This window comes from Eschrichtius robustus, chromosome 9 (genome assembly GCF_028021215.1).
Source record: "Eschrichtius robustus isolate mEscRob2 chromosome 9, mEscRob2.pri, whole genome shotgun sequence".
Lineage (NCBI taxonomy): Eukaryota > Metazoa > Chordata > Mammalia > Artiodactyla > Eschrichtiidae > Eschrichtius > Eschrichtius robustus.
In genome coordinates, this window is record NC_090832.1 from 62018934 (window position 1) to 62031159 (window position 12226).

The 12226-nt window shown below is 42.5% G+C and overlaps 1 protein-coding gene across 4 annotated transcripts in view; it reads right to left on the reverse strand.

Annotated features, from left to right (window-relative positions):
* KLHL32 (kelch like family member 32) overlaps positions 1-1936 on the reverse strand; it is a 239538-nt gene extending 237602 nt beyond the window's left edge. For all 4 annotated transcript variants that reach the window (XM_068550927.1, XM_068550925.1, XM_068550930.1 and 1 more), the window contains exon 1: positions 1632-1936. The gene's annotated coding sequence lies outside the window, so the exon portion shown is untranslated. The remainder of the gene's footprint in view (positions 1-1631) is intronic.
* Between the last annotated feature and the right edge of the window lie 10290 nt (positions 1937-12226).

The following is a 12226-nucleotide window of genomic DNA, read 5'->3' on the forward strand; positions in this document are numbered from 1 at the left end:
AGAAGGGCTTTCCCATTCACTAGCTCGGTGACCTTGAGCAAGCTCTGAGTCTAGGTCCCCCCGCTTTAAACTGAAGATACTTCCTTGACCTCACAAGGTTGTTATGGGGATTAAAAAAGAAGTGTACAGAAAGTACTTTGTAAACTGGAATATAAAATGTTTGTCATCCTTATTCATTTCACAGCACCCGCCCCCCCGTCAGCACAAATCCCCTCCACCTACCTCAGTTATGATCGCTTCCCTTCTTCCTCCTATAATTACACTCTGTATGACACAGTTTAAAATCCAAATAAAAAGAATTTGATATATTTTCTGGCCTCACTTAATAAAAGGTAGAAAAAAGGAACAAATATCAAAGGAAAACAAAATGAATTGTTGAATGCCAGTGGGTCTTTACTAGGCCATTTCTGTTTGTAATGAAGGTATGAAGTTAGTGCAGAGTGTAATTACTGGACTGCAGATCTCTCCAAGTGCTGTGTGATAAGTTCACCCACCAGGTGCCTGAGGCCTAAAGGTGAAACTGACAGCTCAGTTCTTAGGGGTTCCTGTGAGACAGACCTCCTCTTGGGCCTCACCAGTGCTCCAGTAAAGGATCCAATCTATCAGAAAAAAACCAACAGGATCTACAAAGCTGGGCTTCCTTCCTCTCTATATTTTAATATAAGCTCTAAAAGCTTAGAATCTGGTGTATTAAGCTATGGCACACATTTTATATATATATATCTACCTACATACAGATATACGTCAAAAATCAATAAGAGACTTGAAAGAAAACAGAATCTTCTCAGAAATGGGCAGAGGTGCAAAAAACTGCACTCAAAGAGTGATGCAGTGGATACAGAAATGTTAGCAAAGATGTATGCTATGAAAGCTATCTCCTTACATTAGGAATTCACGTATGTATTCCTGTTCTGGTCATTTTACAACAGAAGATCATCCTTGTGTGGGGAACCATAATTAATTCATCTTCTGCTTTTAATGTTAAGACAATCACGCCTGAGTGAACTGCAAAATATACTATGGAAAGAGAGGGGAAGAAGGGGTTTTAATTGGAATCAGCGTTCTTTATAAGATCACCAAAATGGGAGTAATTTATGATTCAGGACTCAATCCGTTGAAAAATCCATCTGACGAATCCTTTTTAAAGCACTCCGTACAGTGCAATTACCGCTTTTCTTGAAGTTGAATGAAACCGTCGCCTGAATACAGATTAACGAATGCCAAATCACCACAAGGTCCTCAGTGTACATTTCACTTTTAAAAATCAAAATAAATAACAGCATCATTTAAGAAACCAGTTCTTTCAACAGACGCCCCAAGGCTGATGTTTAAGCAAGTCTCCTTGGCAACCAAGGAGCAAAGTACATCTTGGGCTACGAGGAAGGGGAGAAAAGGGGGAGCAACTCCAGGGCTGGGTAGAATAAGTAACCGGGAATAGTAATTGCTCCCGCTAGACGACGCTGCTAGAGGCTGCATGCCCCTGAAATTTCAACTCCGGTCTCGCCCCCACTGGCTCACCAGCAGCCTCCCACCCTCTCCCTCCAGTGTGCAGGCACCAACCCCGAACAGGTTACGAGGAGAGAGAGAGACTAGCTTACCCGAGGGGGTGAGCGGTCTCCGGGGTTACGTACCCGAGGCGGCAGCGCAGGCACCGGGCTTTCCCTGATGCACAATGGCCCTGCTTCGCCCGACGATGCCGAGGTTAAGAGAAACCGCAGTAGCTTCGTTCTGCCGGTTTGGGGATGCAGCTGTGAAGAACGAGCGCGCTAGCGCGTATGTATGTGTGTGTCCGTGAACGTGTGTGCGAGCGTATGTGGCAGTGAGCGTGTGTATGTCTGCGCGCTCCCGGACTCTCCCACGGGGAAACAGTGTCTCCTAGTAAATGAAAGCAGCTGCCAGCCCCGCGGGTGGCGCGTCCAGCTCGCTCTGCTCTAGGCAACAGCGTCAGCCTGGAAACGCACCTCGCCGGAACCGCGCGGGATCAGACAGCGAAGGGCTCCGCCCCCTCCCGCCTCCTGCGAGCCAGCGCGCACGCACACCCCGCCCCCTCCGCCGGAGAGCGCGTTCGTCCCTCCCCGGCCCCCGCCGCCGGGGAGGCGCGCACGCCGGTCTCCCCCGTCCCGCTCCCGACGGCGCGCCAGCGCGCGCGCCCGCTCTCCCCGGAAGTCGCCGTCCTCCGCAACGGTCCTCTTTTGCTCTCCGACAGTGGCGCTGCTGGCCGCTGGATCGCTTGCACCGCCTGCAGTCTCAGCCGCGGCTCCTCCTGCGACGACCGAGATCCTGGGACCCAGCCCGCCTGTTCCCAGACTGCCTCCCACGGCTGGAGAGCGACCTGCGGGAACAGACGCCGTGGCCCCAACTTGGTGTGGCCGCGGGCTCTGGCCCTCTGCTTCCCTCCCTCGACCCAACTAACATGTAAAGTTCAAATTGCTCCTATTCCTAGTGGTCCCTTTGCAGGACCTATGTCGTGGCCCTCCTTAGGATAGCATACTTTATGGTACTGTCGAAAACGGCTTTCTGGTAACCTTAAGAAATGACAAGGAATCTCCAGGGATGGACGACGGAAGCCCTGAATCTGAGGAATAAGGAAGAGTATTTGGTTGCAGCTAATTCAGCATCAAAACTGCAGAGACAACAACCCCAGAATACCACCATTAAATTTCGGGGCCTGGCCCACTCGTGTCACTTGCGGGTCATTCCTGTGTAAAACATGCTTAGAAACGCAAACCTAAGCAAAGTGAATAATCTTGATAGGTAAAAATATTACATATTTCACTTTTGAATTGAAAACCTGGGTCCGATGTGGAGTTATGCAACGTGGTAACCATGAAATGAAACTCTAAATTGGAGTAAGCTGTGTTATGTAGGAGTTTGGGGTTTAAAGTACTAGGAAGATGGAATTTCACAGAATGTTAAGTCCCTTCTCTTGCAGGTGTGTTCTTCCACAGTTGGGCTAGGAACATGCCCTGATCTATTTCAGGTCTCCCTAACATTCTCATTAGTCTCAAATCAATGGTTCATCATTTTTTCCTCTTTCAGACCCACAAGTTTTCTGGCCCTGTCCCCCCCTCACCCACTCCCTTGGGGCCCATCTGGCTTTCAGTGCTTCATTCCCATGGTCTTGGTATTTGGACTTTAGACCCTCGGTCCTACTTGTCTAGAAGTCCTGGACACCAAGATAGGCACAGGGAAAAGAATGACAAACAACTGACTACAAACATTAAGTGCAGTGTCATTTTCTAGAATTTTTCATAAGCAGTTTTATATTTTTTATTAGGTGTTGTTTTATACCAGAAGATCAAATGTCGAAGCATGTTTGAACCCAAAATACTGACAATGACTTGGTGTCAATAAATAAAACATTCCCTTAAGAGTCATAAAGTATTTGTCACTAAAGTGAATGTACTTAAAATTTTAAACCCCATCTATAAGGATTAGATTATCTGTTTGTTTAGAATAAACAGAAGCTATTTATCAAAAACAAATAGAAAAGCAAAGAATATAACAGTATTTACACAGAAAAAAATATGCCACCAACTCACCAACTGTGTGACTATGGAAGGGTTTCTTACTGCCCAAGCTGGGTCTGTCTTGTTCATCATTGTATTCCTACAAGCTAGCACAATGCCTGTCACATATTAGGGGCTCAATAAATATTGCTGACACATAAATACTGAAGATTTAATAAGAAAATATATATTAAATGTCTAGTAAAATGTCTAGTTCAGAGAGGGCAATTTTTTCCCTATATGACTCCTTAAGATTGATTTAAAGCATAGGGTTTTTTTTAACTAAGAAAGCCTTTTATTTCTCTGAAATAAAAGACTCCGTATTTGTTAGATAGCCATAAAAATTCAACCCAAGCGTGTTTTCCAATATACTGTTAGTAGAGGAGCAAATAGATTTTAGGCACTCTTTCTCTCTTGGGCACCATTGTATATGGCCTCTTTGTTAAGAAAATAAAACAATGCTTCACAAAAGCTATGCTTTGGAATACTAGTTATTTGTTCAATAAAAACAATTTTTTGAGCTCTTAGAATGTGTTGCACAGTTTGATCAGTGTAGGGCTTCAGTTGTCGATAAATAGACATTTTCCCTGTTTCAGTCTAGTGATATGAGAGATAAGCTTCAATTCCAGAACAAACACTTGTCATAGCTGCCTTGTCCCATATCAAATGAGGAGTTAAGCATCCTTCTTAATGCCAGTGTCATGGTTTTCTGTCACAAACCAGTAGTGACATTAAGGAATCGCTGAGCCAAATTTCTAATTACTGAACTTCCAGAGAAAACAGATCATTATTAATTATGCCAAAACCTAAATTGATTTTTTTGGCTGATATTCTCCAGTTATCAAGTGGAAAATACAAAATACCTCTAGCTAACACCTCAATTTATTCAATTACCTGTTGGGTACATTTTGTAGCTAATTCATTCTGCTCATCAGGAGCTAGTGTCACTCAAAACTAGTAATGCCATGGGAAGACCTTTTACCAGTAATATTTTTGATGTTTAGATTCTCTGTCACATTATCTGGTACCGAACAGTGTTGTTGTTTATGTTGTTTTCAGTCTAATTCAGTCTAATCAAGTAGACACATAATGGATGCTTAGAAAATATTTACTGTACTGAATAGAAAATAGTCCTTACCCACAAGACAGAATGTTTTAATTGCTCTACTAAATACATACAAACAAAATACAAATGAGATTCTTAGTGTTTATTAGGGTAAGGCAACTTTTAAAATAAATTGAATTTTTTCATGTATCAGATTGGCAAAGTTGTAAAAAGATTATAATACCCAGCATTAGAATATGGGTAAATAAGAATTAATGAGAATACAAGTGGTTACAAACACTTTGGATGACAACTTGTCAGTATTTACACTCTTTTTTAAAAATGCACATTCCTCTTTGTACAGCAATTCCACTTCTAGGGTTACTGTTGATTTGCAAACTGGCCCTCATACACAGAGGGCGAGGAGAGACCAAAGAAAGAGGCATTCCACTCCAGACTGGCAGGTGGGTGGTTTAATAAGCAAGGGAACTTACACAAGAATAGATCTCTGCACCTGCCCTCCAGAATCTTCAAAGTTTATATAGAGGCCTTAACGGGGTTCAGCCACATATGTCATCCAGACAGTCTCAACAACACTTTATTCTCTCAAGACTATGCCCTTGGAACAGCAACCACTGTGGGAAAGGTCGGCAGAACATACGTTCCAAGGATGAGGGAGGGGGTGAGGAGCCTTCAGTTGCCTGGGTCCATCTCAGGGATCAACCAGTGGTCACATCCTCTCGATGACCTCCTCTAGCAGTTACCTCTAACAAAAAACAAAACCAAATCAAAATATGGGCAGAAGTTCTAAATAGACATTTCTCCAAAGAAAACATACAGATGGCCAATAGGCAAGTGAAAAGATGCTCAACATCACTAATCATTAGAGAAATGAAAATCAAAACTATAATGAGGGGCTTCCCTGGTGGCGCAGTGGTTGGGAGTCTGCCTGCCGGTGCAGGGGACACGGGTTCGAGCCCTGGTCTGGGAGGATCCCACGTGCCGCGGAGCGACTGGGCCCGTGAGCCACAATTACTGAGCCTGCGCATCTGGAGCCTGTGCTCCGCAACAAGAGAGGCCGCGATAGTGAGAGAGGCCCGCGCACGGCGATGAAGAGTGGCTCCCGCCTTCCGCAACTAGAGAAAGCCCTCGCACAGAAATGAAGACCCAACACAGCCATAAATAAATAAATAAATAAATAATTAAAAAAAAAAAAAAAGACTATAATGAGGCATCACCTCACACTGGTCAGAATAGCCGTCATCAAAAAATCTACAAACAATAAATGCTGGAGAGGGTGTGGAGAAAAGGGAACCCTCTTGCACTGTTGGTGGGAATGTAAACTGATACAGCCACTGTGGAGAACAGTATGGAGGTTCCTTAAAAAACTAAAAATAGAGCTACCATATGATCCAGCAATCCCGCTGCTGGTCATATATCCAGAGAAAACCATAATCCAAAAAGATACATGCACCCCAGTGTTCATTGCAGCACTATTTACAATAACCAGGACATGGAAGCAACCTAAATGTCCCATCAACAGAGGAATGGACAAAGGAGATGTGGCACATATATATACAATGGAATATTACTCAGCCATAAAAAGGAACAAAATAATACCATTTGCAGCAACATGGATGGACCTAGAGATTGTCATACTGAGTGAAGTCAAAGACAAATATCATATGATACCACTTATATGTGGAATCTAAAAAAAAAATGGTACAAATGAACTTATTTACAACACAGAAATAGAGTCACAGATGTAGAAAACAAACTTATGATTATCAAGGGCGAAGGCGGGGAGGGATAAATTGGGAGATTGGGATTGACATATACACACTGCTGTATATAAAATAGATAACTAGGGACTTCCCTGGTGGTCCAGTGGGTAAGACTCCATGCTCCCAATGCAGGGGGCCCGGGTTCGATCCCTGGTCAGGGAACTAGATCCCGCATGCATGCCGCAACTAAGAGTTCACGTGCTGCAACTAAGAGTTTGCATGCCGAAGCTAAGAGGTCCGCATGCCACAACTAAAAGATCTTGCATGCCACAACTAAGACCCAGTGCAGCCAGAATAAATAAATAAATAAATAAATAAACATAAAATCTTAAAAAAAAATGTATAACAAATAAGAGCCTACTGTATATAGCACAAGGAACTCTACTCAGTACTCTGTAATGACCTATATGGGAAAAGAATCTAAAAAAGAGTGGATATATGTATATGTATAACTGATTCACTTTGCTGTACAGCAGAAACTAACACAACATTTGTAAATCAACTATACTCCAATAAAAATTAATTTTTAAAAAAGTGCAAAAAATTATATAAAAGAATGTTCGTGATAGCTTGGTAATAGCCAAAAGAAAGAGGGAGAGGGAGAGGGAAAAAAGAGAGAAGGAGAGGAAGGGGGTGGGGTGGAGAGAACTAGAGTCCATCATCTGGGGACAAGTCAAATTATTAGGATACTAAGTGGCCACTAAAAAAACCTTACTAGATCTTTACACACTGATGTCAAAGATATATCACTAAGTGTAAAAAATCAAGTTGAAGATCAATAGGAATAATATGATCTAGTTTGCGTAAAAGCAGAGGAAGAGAGGGAGGGAAGAAGGGAGATGTGTACGTAATAGTATGTTTTTCCATTTTACTGGCTCGGGTGGAAAGGGGTGAATATCAAGCTGTCAGGGAATCCTGACATTAATCAGGCCACACTGGCCAACTACCTAACTATACCTGCATATAAGCCTGGTATGGATAGAAGATTAAAAAACAAACATATATAAATTAACTGTATATTTCCAACACTTGGTGAACATATTTCTCCAAGATTTCTCCCTTTCAACTCTGTTTCCGTACTCCTTCCTGACCCTCTCCCTTTCTTTTTTAGCCATAGTGACAAACCAGTCACCATATTTTGCTCAGAGTCTCCTGTATCAGTCACAGTTCTTTGGATTCTGTTATAAGTTGCAGACACTGATTCTGGACCACTTAAGCAAGAATGCCCTTTATTGGAAGGATACTGGTGACTCAACAAATAGAAGGACTTGCAGGGAAAATCCAAATAGCCAAGCTTTGAAAGACCAGAAACCCAAATAATGTCATTCCATCCAAGATTCAAATTCCCAGGAGAGACTAATTGGCCCAGTCTAGGTCCTAAGCCCATCACTATGTGGTTTGTGGTGGAGAGGCTGTGGTGGGGATGGGTTTGACCGTACGGAGTGGAGTGGGAAAGAAGTAGTTCCCAAAAGGAAAAGAGCAGTGAAGTTCTCTTACCTCAGTAAAAGGCAAGGGATGCTGTGCAAGCACAAACAATAACTGCTCGTTACCGCCATCTTTTAAATGGAGACATAACTAAAGAATTTTATTTCCTTTGATTATCGCCTCTGCTGCCCTTTAACTGTTTCAAAACATATTTCAGGCAGAATCAGAATTATTATTTTTTTAAATATTTACCTGATTCCACTGCCCTTTCACACTATTTTATTTCCCTATTTCAACATGATTTGAGAGATTTTTAAAATATTTATTTATTTAGGCTGCACTGGGTCTCAGCTGCAGCACGCAGGATCTTCATTGCAGCATGTGGGATCTTTTAGTTGCAGCATGCAAACTCTTAGTTGCGGCATGCATGCAGGATCTAGTTCCCCGACCAGGGACCAAACCCGGACCCCCGGAATTGGGAGCACAGAGTCTTACCCACTGGGCCACCAGGGAAGTCCCTCAGAATTATTTTGAAACAAATTAATGAAAGTTATTTCCAATGATATAAATTCTTTTAAAAGTAATGAGTAACCTATTAAATGTAAGGATGACATCTCAGGGACCCTATTTAGAAAATTCTCTCTCTTATGTTTAGGCCACCTATCGTGGAATTTAAATTGAACACTTGATGATACATCAGAATTTTGGTTTCTAATCTTAGAACTATCTGTGTGGGATCAATTTTCACAGAAAGTTCATCACTATCTTACAGTAGTATAATGTAGATGAATGTTCCTGATGCTTCTAAAATTCTAATCCCACAGCAGTAATGTATGAATTCAAGCGTGCCATTAAGAAAAAAAAAAAATAACTTCATTCATTAAAATTATCTTTTTATTCAAACTTTGCTAATGTTTCCCAGGTCACATCAGCCTAAAGGTAAAATAGGTCGTGTAACTGTCAAAAATAAAAATATTTTTCCAGCTTCAGCCTGTTGCTTAACAGAAACCAGCAGCTCCACTTCAAGCTGTCTCAGAAGTATTTTCCCCAGGAGCTCTGACGACTCACCCGACACATCTTTGGTAGCAGAAGAGACAGGCTTTTTGCTGCAGACGCAGTAGGTGCTGCCTCCACTCATGCCTTGGACAGCAGCTCTTGTCCTTTTACTTACTTTTTTTTTCTTAATACCTCCTTTCTTCCAGAACAAAGGCAATCTTGCCTCCCAGGGGCATAATGTCTGGAGACGTTATTGTTTTTCATGACTGGAAAAGGAGGGTGCTACTGGCATCTAGAGGGTAGATCTAGGGATGCTGTTAAACGTTCTGCAATGCACAGGACAGCCCCCCCACACACACCCCCAACAAGCAATATCTGGACCAAAATGCCATTAGTGCTGAGGCAGAAAGACCCTTCTCTGGACTGAGACCTGAGTCTCAGAGAGCTGGCCTACGGGACAATCTGAGGAACAAAGCTGTTCCATCCTCAAAAATCACCAGTCCTCTGGTATTTTTAAACTAAACATGTGTCTCCTCTCTGCCTTCCCTTAGGATGATAGGACTCTTGCAACATTAAAGGTAGAATTGCTTCCTCTTTCGAGAATGTAATGATCATTTGGGGCACTGAACAAGATACAGTCCCTCTGTCATGCCTGTTGTTTTCTGTTACCACACCACTCTCTGGCCCCAAGCTTCTGCTGGTAACAGAGCCCACTCCCTTGACCTCAGGGGGTGCGACTGTAACTCAGGAGAGCCAGACACTAGGCCTTCCCCAGCAGGTTTTTCTTTTTAATTCAAGATAAGGAAAGAGAATCTCTTTTCCGGTCTGAAGGCTATAAGGCAAGAGGCTCTGGGAGGAACCATCTTGAGACAGTGGAGCTCTTCTGCAGAGAGGAAGGAAAGCAAGGAGAGAAGAGAAAGTGAGCGCTTTCATCCTAGGTCATCCCAAATCCAGCTCCATTCTCATACTTCCTACCATTTGATTTTATGTGCAATCAATTTTCGTCTGCTGTTTAAGCTAGGTTAGTTTGGGTCTTTATCATTTCCAACATAAGAATCTTGGCTAATATACCTGTCTTCAAAATCCTCACAATTAAGTACAACAGTATGGGGCAGCTCATGAAAAGTGCTTATATGAAGTACACATGGGGCTCCTGAAGTTCTGGTTATGTTTTTTTACTCTAAAAAGGGTTCAAGATTGTTCGCTTCTTAACTATCCTTTGAGCTGTACGTTTATGTTTTATGGAAAAAGCAGTTCCTTTATGATGAGCACTAAAAAATAGCAACTTAAAGGAATTTAAGGGAAGAAATTTAAAGGAAGGAAAAAAAAAAGGTATTTGACCTAGGCCTTTAATAATGGGTTTTATTTAAATAAGAGTAGGGGAGGGACAAAAAACTTTCCCTCTACTCACTTGTTATATGCCTGAGGCCCATGAATTAAACTGCCAAAAGACAGATTAATAGGAGAGAAAGCATCCAAACTTTATTTGATGCTAATATTTTAACTTTATGCATGTGGAGGTCTTCATAGAAAAGAAATGAAGACGCAAAGAATTGGTTATACCTGGGGACTTATAAAACACTTTAACAAAGGGCAGTAAATTGTAGACAAGACAAAGGAAAGGGGGTTTGGGTTTTAGGGCTGGTAAACTGTGGAAAGGTAAATATTGGGGGAAACCAATGGATGAAAAGGGTCACTTTAGTAAGTGCAGACCCATCTCTGTGCTGATTTTCTGGCTCCAGTGATAAGCCTTATTCTCCTGGTACGGGAGAGGGGAGGGGAAACACCTTCACAAAGGGAAATTTGAGCAGATAGAGGGGAAAGAGCTCTTTCTGTGTTTGCTGCTTCTTTATTGCCTTCAGCAAAAAATAATCCTTAGGCCAAAGTGGCATATTTTGGGGTGGCATGTTCCGATCCCTTTCATAAGTAAACTGGAATCTTATATATTTTATGCTTTTCAGATTACAGAGCATTCTTAATTCTCACTCTTACTACTCACAATTCTATGAGTATTCTCTATCCCATTTTTTTCTTCATGAATAAATACTCAGCAATTCATCTAATCCATCAAGAAATTAATTGAATTAATTGCAGAAATGGGGCTGAAATCCAGGTGTCCAGCTCACAAACTCAGTGTCCTTTCCATTAAGGCGCAGCTGCTTCTGAACGGGGGAAGGAATCGCGAAGAAGAAAGGCTAGGCCACTCACCCCACTAAGCTCCCAGGGCACCTGGTATGTACCCGTATTATTCACTGTCATATGTTACTGAACTTTTGTGTGCATATTTCAATATCCTCCATTAGGCTGTAAGTTTTACCCTTTTGTTTTTGGTCTTATTTGTTCCCATGCCCAGGACAGGTGTTAGAAAAGTAATCAGTAAATATTTGTTAGATGATAAACGGATAGATGAATGCATGGGTGCGAGTTAAGAAGCAGCGAAATGCAAAACAGCTTTAGGGATCGTTGTGATTGAACTATACACTTCAGTAGAGGAATACTGAGAAATACCTTCAGCAAAGTAGATTGGGGCAAAATTATGGGATGCTGTGAATGCCAACCCAAGGTGTTAGTGCTTTAGCCAAGAGGCACAGGTGATACTAATTCTATCTCTTCAGGAGGACTGACCTTCCTAATGGGTTGGAGGAAGAGTTATTGTAATTGTCCAGGATTTAGGTGCTGGGAATGTGGCTGAGGGGACTGAGGAAATGGAAAGGGAAGGAACAATGTTGGGGCTATCACTAGTTAAATCCCCTTCTGCCTCATGAGCCCACAGAGCAGGGTCACCAGACTGGTGCCTGCTAAATAGGCAGTGGTGCACGGAGTTAGACAATCAGTCTATCAAGTCAGGTTTCAAATGCCAGCAAGATGGAGCACGACTAAGATGAAAGGGCCAAAGGCAGAATCATAGTTAAGGTTGCAGAGCCAAGGATTTGGAGCCCACAGGATACGGAGTCAAAGTTAAGCAAGTCCTTGGCAAGTGCGGAGGGTCCTTGATAGTGTTTAATAGTGATACGCCTTTGCATTAGTTTCCTATTGCTGCCATAACAAATCACCACAAATATAGTGTTGTGTTGCTTGAAACTTATTATACTACAGTTCTGTAGGTTGGAAGTCCAACATGGGTCTCACTGGGCTGATATCAAGATGTCAGCGGGGCTGAGTTACTTCCTGGAGGAACTAGGAGCAAATCTGTCTCCTGGCCTCTCTGCCAGCTTCTAGAGGCTGTCCACAGTGCTTCACTCGTGGACCCTTCCTCTATCTTCAAAGCTAGGAACACTGGGCCAGTTCCTGCTCATGCTGCCATCTCTCTGGTTCTCTTTCTTCTGCCTTTCTCTTCTGCTTTTACGAACCCTTGAGATTACACTGGGCCCCCTGGATAATCCAGGATAATCTCCCTATTCTAAAGTCAGTTGATTACCAGCTTTAGTTCCATCTGCACTCTTAACTCCCCTTTGCCATGTAAGGTT